Source organism: Bombina bombina, chromosome 7 (assembly GCF_027579735.1).
Source record: "Bombina bombina isolate aBomBom1 chromosome 7, aBomBom1.pri, whole genome shotgun sequence".
NCBI lineage: Eukaryota > Metazoa > Chordata > Amphibia > Anura > Bombinatoridae > Bombina > Bombina bombina.
Window position 1 is genome coordinate 373493848 of NC_069505.1, and position 6320 is coordinate 373500167.

Sequence of the window (6320 nt, forward strand, 5' to 3'; positions counted from 1 at the left end):
TGGACTGTGAAACATCAGTCTGCTTGTGTAATCTAATTGCAGTTACCTGCCTGCCAGCGTGTGTGCCAGGCCCATTTGCCCAGTGCCACCACTCATATCTGGTGTAACAGTAGTGTAAATTTAAAAAAAAAACTTTTTGGACTGTGAAACATCAGTCTGCTTGTGTAATCTAATTGCAGTTACCTGCCTGCCAGCGTGTGTGCCAGGCCCACTTGCCCAGTGCCACCACTCATATCTGGTGTAACAGTAGTGTAAATTTAAAAAAAAAAACTTTTTTGACTGTGAAACATCAGTCTGCTTGTGTAATCTAATTGCAGTTGCCTGCCTGCCAGCGTGTGTGCCAGGCCCACTTGTCCAGTGCCACCACTCATATCTGGTGTAACAGTAGTGTAAATAAAAAAAATAAAAACTTTTTTGACTTTGAAACATCAGTCTGCTAGTGTAATGTAATTGCAGTTGCCTGCCTGCCAGCGTGTGTGCCAAGCCCACTTGCCCAGTGCCACCACTCATATCTGGTGTAACCGTAGTGTAAATTTAAAAAAAAAAACTTTTTCGACTGTGAGACATCAGTCTGCTAGTGTAATCTAATTGCAGTTGCCTGCCAGTGTGTGTGCCAGGCTCACAGCGTATACTGTGCCCACTTGCCCAGTGCCCCCACTCATATCTGGTGTAACAGTAGTGTAAATTTAAAAACAAAAAACTTTTTGAACGGTGAAACATCAGTCTGCTATTTTGTGTCAGGCTCACAGCGTATACTGTGCCCACTTGCCCAGTGCCACACCACTCATATCTGGTGTAACAGTAGTGTAAATTTAAAAAAAAAAAAACTTTTTTGACTGTGAAACATCAGTCTGCTAGTGTAATCTAATTGCAGTTGCCTGCCTGCCAGCATGTGTGCCAGGCCCACTTGCCCAGTGCCAACACTCATATCTGGTGTAACAGTAGTGTAAATTTAAAAAAAAAAACTTTTTTGACTTTGAAACATCAGTCTGCTAGTGTAATCTAATTGCAGTTGCCTGCCTGCCTGCCAGCGTGTGTGCCAAGCCCACTTGCCCAGTGCCACCACTCATAACTGGTGTAACCATAGTGTAAATTTAAAAAAAAAACTTTTTTGACTGTGAAACATCAGTCTGCTTGTGTAATCTAATTGCAGTTGCCTGCCTGCCAGCGTGTGTGCCAGGCCCACTTGTCCAGTGCCACCACTCATATCTGGTGTAACAGTAGTGTAAATTTAAAAAAACAAAACTTTTTTGACTTTGAAACATCAGTCTGCTAGTGTAATATAATTGCAGTTGCCTGCCTGCCAGCGTGTGTGCCAAGCCCACTTGCCCAGTGCCACCACTCATATCTGGTGTAACCGTAGTGTAAATTTAAAAAAAAATACTTTTTCGACTGTGAGACATCAGTCTGCTAGTGTAATCTAATTGCAGTTGCCTGCCTGCCAGTGTGTGTGAGCCAGGCTCACAGCGTATACTGTGCCCACTTGCACAGTGCCCCCACTCATATCTGGTGTAACAGTAGTGTAAATTTAAAAAAAAAAAACTTTTTTGATTGTGGAACATCAATCTGCTTGTGTAATCTAATTGCAGTTGCCTGCCTGCCAGCGTGTGTGCCAGGCTTACAGCGTATACTGTGCCAACTTGCCCAGTGCCACCACTCATATCTGGTGTAACAGCAGTGCAAATTTAAAAACAAAAAACTTTTTGAACTGTGAAACATCAGTCTGCTATTTTGTGTCAGGCTCACAGAGTATACTGTGCCCACTTGCCCAGAGCTACACCACTCATATCTGGTGTAACAGTAGTGTAAATTAAAAAAAAAAACTTTTTGACTGTGAAACATCAGTCTGCTAGTGTAATCTAATTGCAGTTGCCTGCCTGCCAGCATGTGTGCCAGGCCCACTTGCCCAGTGCCACCACTCATATCTGGTGTAACAGTAGTGTAAATTTAAAAAAAAAAACTTTTTCAACTGTGAAACATCAGTCTGCTTGTGTAATCTAATTGCAGTTGCCTGCCTGCCTGCCAGTGTGTGTGCCAGGCTCACAGCGTATACTGTGCCCACTTGCCCAGTGCCCCCACTCATATCTGGTGTAACAGTAGTGTAAATTTAAAAAAAAATTTTTTTATTGAATGTGAAACATCAATCTGCTTGTGTAATCTAATTGCAGTTGCCTGCCTGCCAGCGTGTGTGCCAGGCTTACAGCGTATACTGTGCCCACTTGCCCAGTGCCACCACTCATATCTGGTGTAACAGCAGTGTAAATTTAAAAACAAAAAACTTTTTGGACTGTGAAACATCAGTCTGCTTTTTTGTGTCAGGCTCACAGCATATACTGTGCCCACTTGCCTAGTGCCACACCACTCATATCTGGTGTAACAGTAGTGTACATTTAAAAAAAAAAACTTTTTTGACTGTGAAACATCAGTCTGCTAGTGTAATCTAATTGCAGTTGCCTGCCTGCCAGCGTGTGTGCCAGTCCCACTTGCCCAGTGCCACCACTCATATCTGGTGTAACAGTAGTGTAAATAAAAAAAAACTTTTTTGACTGTGAAACATCAGTCTGCTTGTGTAATCTAATTGCAGTTGCCTGCCTGTCAGCGTGTGTGCCAGGCCCACTTGCCTAGTGCCACCACTCATATCTGGTGTAACAGTAGTGTAAATTTAAAAAAAAAACTTTTTGGACTGTGAAACATCAGTCTGCTAGTGAAATCTAATTGCAGTTGCCTGCCTGCCAGCGTGTGTGCCAGTCCCACTTGCCCAGTGCCACCACTCATATCTGGTGTAACAGTAGTGTAAATAAAAAAAAAACTTTTTTGAATGTGAAACATCAGTCTGCTTGTGTAATCTAATTGCAGTTACCTGCCTGCCAGCGTGTGTGCCAGGCCCACTTGCCCAGTGCCACCACTCATATCTGGTGTAACAGTAGTGTAAATTTAAAAAAAAAATTATTTGACTGTGAAACATCAGTCTGCTAGTGTAATCTAATTGCAGTTGCCTGCCTGCCAGCGTGTGTGCCAGGCCCACTTGCCCAGTGCCACCACTCATATCTGGTGTAACAGTAGTGTAAATTTTAAAAAAAAACTTTTTTGACTGTGAAACATCAGTCTGCTTGTGTAATCTAATTGCAGTTGCCTGCCAGCGTGTGTGCCAGGCCCACTTGCCCAGTGCCACCACTCATATCTGGTGTAACAGTAGTGTAAATTTAAAAAAAAAAAACTTTTTTGACTGTGAAACATCAGTCTGCTTGTGTAATCTAATTGCAGTTGCCTGCCTGCCAGCGTGTCTGCCAGGCCCACTTGTCCAGTGCCACCACTCATATCTGGTGTAACAGTAGTGTAAATTAAAAAAAACAAAACTTTTTTGACTTTGAAACATCAGTCTGCTAGTGTAATCTAATTGCAGTTGCCTGCCAGCGTGTGTGCCAAGCCCACTTGCCCAGTGCCACCACTCATATCTGGTGTAACCGTAGTGTAAATTTAAAAAAAAAAACTTTTTCGACTGTGAGACATCAGTCTGCTAGTGTAATCTAATTGCAGTTGCCTGCCTGCCTGCCAGTGTGTATGAGCCAGGCTCACAGCGTATACTGTGCCCACTTGCACAGTGCCCCCACTCAAATCTGGTGTAACAGTAGTGTAAATTTAAAAAAAAAAACTTTTTTGACTGTGAAACATCAATCTGCTTGTGTAATTTAATTGCAGTTGCCTGCCTGCCAGCGTGTGTGCCAGGCTTACAGCGTATACTGTGCCCACTTGCCCAGTGCCACCACTCATATCTGGTGTAACAGCAGTGTAAATGTAACCCCTTAAGGACCAGCGACGTACCCTGTATGTCGCTGGCCTTTTTTTGGGACTTGATTGTTTTATAGCGCGGTCTTGCCACCAGCGTTAAGACTGCTCTATTCCACAAAGCCTTCTGGAGGGAGGGCATTAATAGCGTGTTCTTGCTAGACTTGTGCTATTATGTCCTGAAAAAACCCTTAACGACCAGTGACATACAGGGTACATTGTGGTCATTAAGGGGTTAAAAACAAAAAACTTTTTGAACTGTGAAACATCAGTCTGCTATTTTGTGTCAGGCTCACAGCTTATACTGTGCCCACTTGCCCAGAGCCACACCACTCATATCTGGTGTAACAGTAGTGTAAATTTAAAAAAAAAAAACTTTTTTGACTGTGAAACATCAGTCTGCTAGTGTAATCTAATTGCAGTTGCCTGCCTGCCAGCGTGTGTGCCAGGCCCACTTGCCCAGTGCCACCACTCATATCTGGTGTAACAGTAGTGTAAATTTAAAAAAAAAAACTTTTTTGACTTTGAAACATCAGTCTGCTAGTGTAATCTAATTGCAGTTGCCTGCCTGCCAGCGTGTGTGCCAAGCCCACTTGCCCAGTGCCACCACTCATAACTGGTGTAACCGTAGTGTAAATTTAAAAAAAAAAAACTTTTTCAACTGTGAGACATCAGTCTGCTAGTGTAATCTAATTGCAGTTGCCTGCCTGCCAGCGTGTGTGCCAGGCCCACTTGCCCAGTGCCACCACTCATATCTGGTGTAACAGTAGTGTAAATTTAAAAAAAAAAAAATTTGACTGTGAAACATCAGTCTGCTAGTGTAATCTAATTGCAGTTGCCTGCCTGCCAGCGTGTGTGCCAGGCCCACTTGCCCAGTGCCACCACTCATATCTGGTGTAACAGTAGTGTAAATTTTAAAAAAAAACTTTTTTGACTGTGAAACATCAGTCTGCTTGTGTAATCTAATTGCAGTTGCCTGCCTGCCTGCCAGCGTGTGTGCCAGGCCCACTTGCCCAGTGCCACCACTCATATCTGGTGTAACAGTAGTGTAAATTTAAAAAAAAAAAACTTTTTTGACTGTGAAACATCAGTCTGCTTGTGTAATCTAATTGCAGTTGCCTGCCTGCCAGCGTGTCTGCCAGGCCCACTTGTCCAGTGCCACCACTCATATCTGGTGTAACAGTGGTGTAAATTAAAAAAAACAAAACTTTTTTGACTTTGAAACATCAGTCTGCTAGTGTAATCTAATTGCAGTTGCCTGCCAGCGTGTGTGCCAAGCCCACTTGCCCAGTGCCACCACTCATATCTGGTGTAACCGTAGTGTAAATTTAAAAAAAAAAACTTTTTCGACTGTGAGACATCAGTCTGCTAGTGTAATCTAATTGCAGTTGCCTGCCTGCCTGCCAGTGTGTGTGAGCCAGGCTCACAGCATATACTGTGCCCACTTGCACAGTGCCCCCACTCAAATCTGGTGTAACAGTAGTGTAAATTTAAAAAAAAAAACTTTTTTGACTGTGAAACATCAATCTGCTTGTGTAATTTAATTGCAGTTGCCTGCCTGCCAGCGTGTGTGCCAGGCTTACAGCATATACTGTGCCCACTTGCCCAGTGCCACCACTCATATCTGGTGTAACAGCAGTGTAAATTTAACCCCTTAAGGACCAGCGACGTACCCTGTATGTCGCTGGCCTTTTTTTGGGACTTGATTGTTTTATAGCGCGGTCTTGCCACCAGCGTTAAGACTGCTCTATTCCACAAAGCCTTCTGGAGGGAGGGCATTAATAGCGTGTTCTTGCTAGACTTGTGCTATTATGTCCTGAAAAAACCCTTAACGACCAGTGACATACAGGGTACATTGTGGTCATTAAGGGGTTAAAAACAAAAAACTTTTTGAACTGTGAAACATCAGTCTGCTATTTTGTGTCAGGCTCACAGCTTATACTGTGCCCACTTGCCCAGAGCCACACCACTCATATCTGGTGTAACAGTAGTGTAAATTTAAAAAAAAAAAACTTTTTTGACTGTGAAACATCAGTCTGCTAGTGTAATCTAATTGCAGTTGCCTGCCTGCCAGCGTGTGTGCCAGGCCCACTTGCCCAGTGCCACCACTCATATCTGGTGTAACAGTAGTGTAAATTTAAAAAAAAAAACTTTTTTGACTTTGAAACATCAGTCTGCTAGTGTAATCTAATTGCAGTTGCCTGCCTGCCAGCGTGTGTGCCAAGCCCACTTGCCCAGTGCCACCACTCATAACTGGTGTAACCGTAGTGTAAATTTAAAAAAAAAAAACTTTTTCAACTGTGAGACATCAGTCTGCTAGTGTAATCTAATTGCAGTTGCCTGCCTGCCAGCGTGTGTGCCAGGCCCACTTGCCCAGTGCCACCACTCATATCTGGTGTAACAGTAGTGTAAATTTAAAAAAAAAAATTTGACTGTGAAACATCAGTCTGCTAGTGTAATCTAATTGCAGTTGCCTGCCAGCGTGTGTGCCAGGCCCAGTGCCACCATTCATATCTGGTGTAACAGTAGTGTAA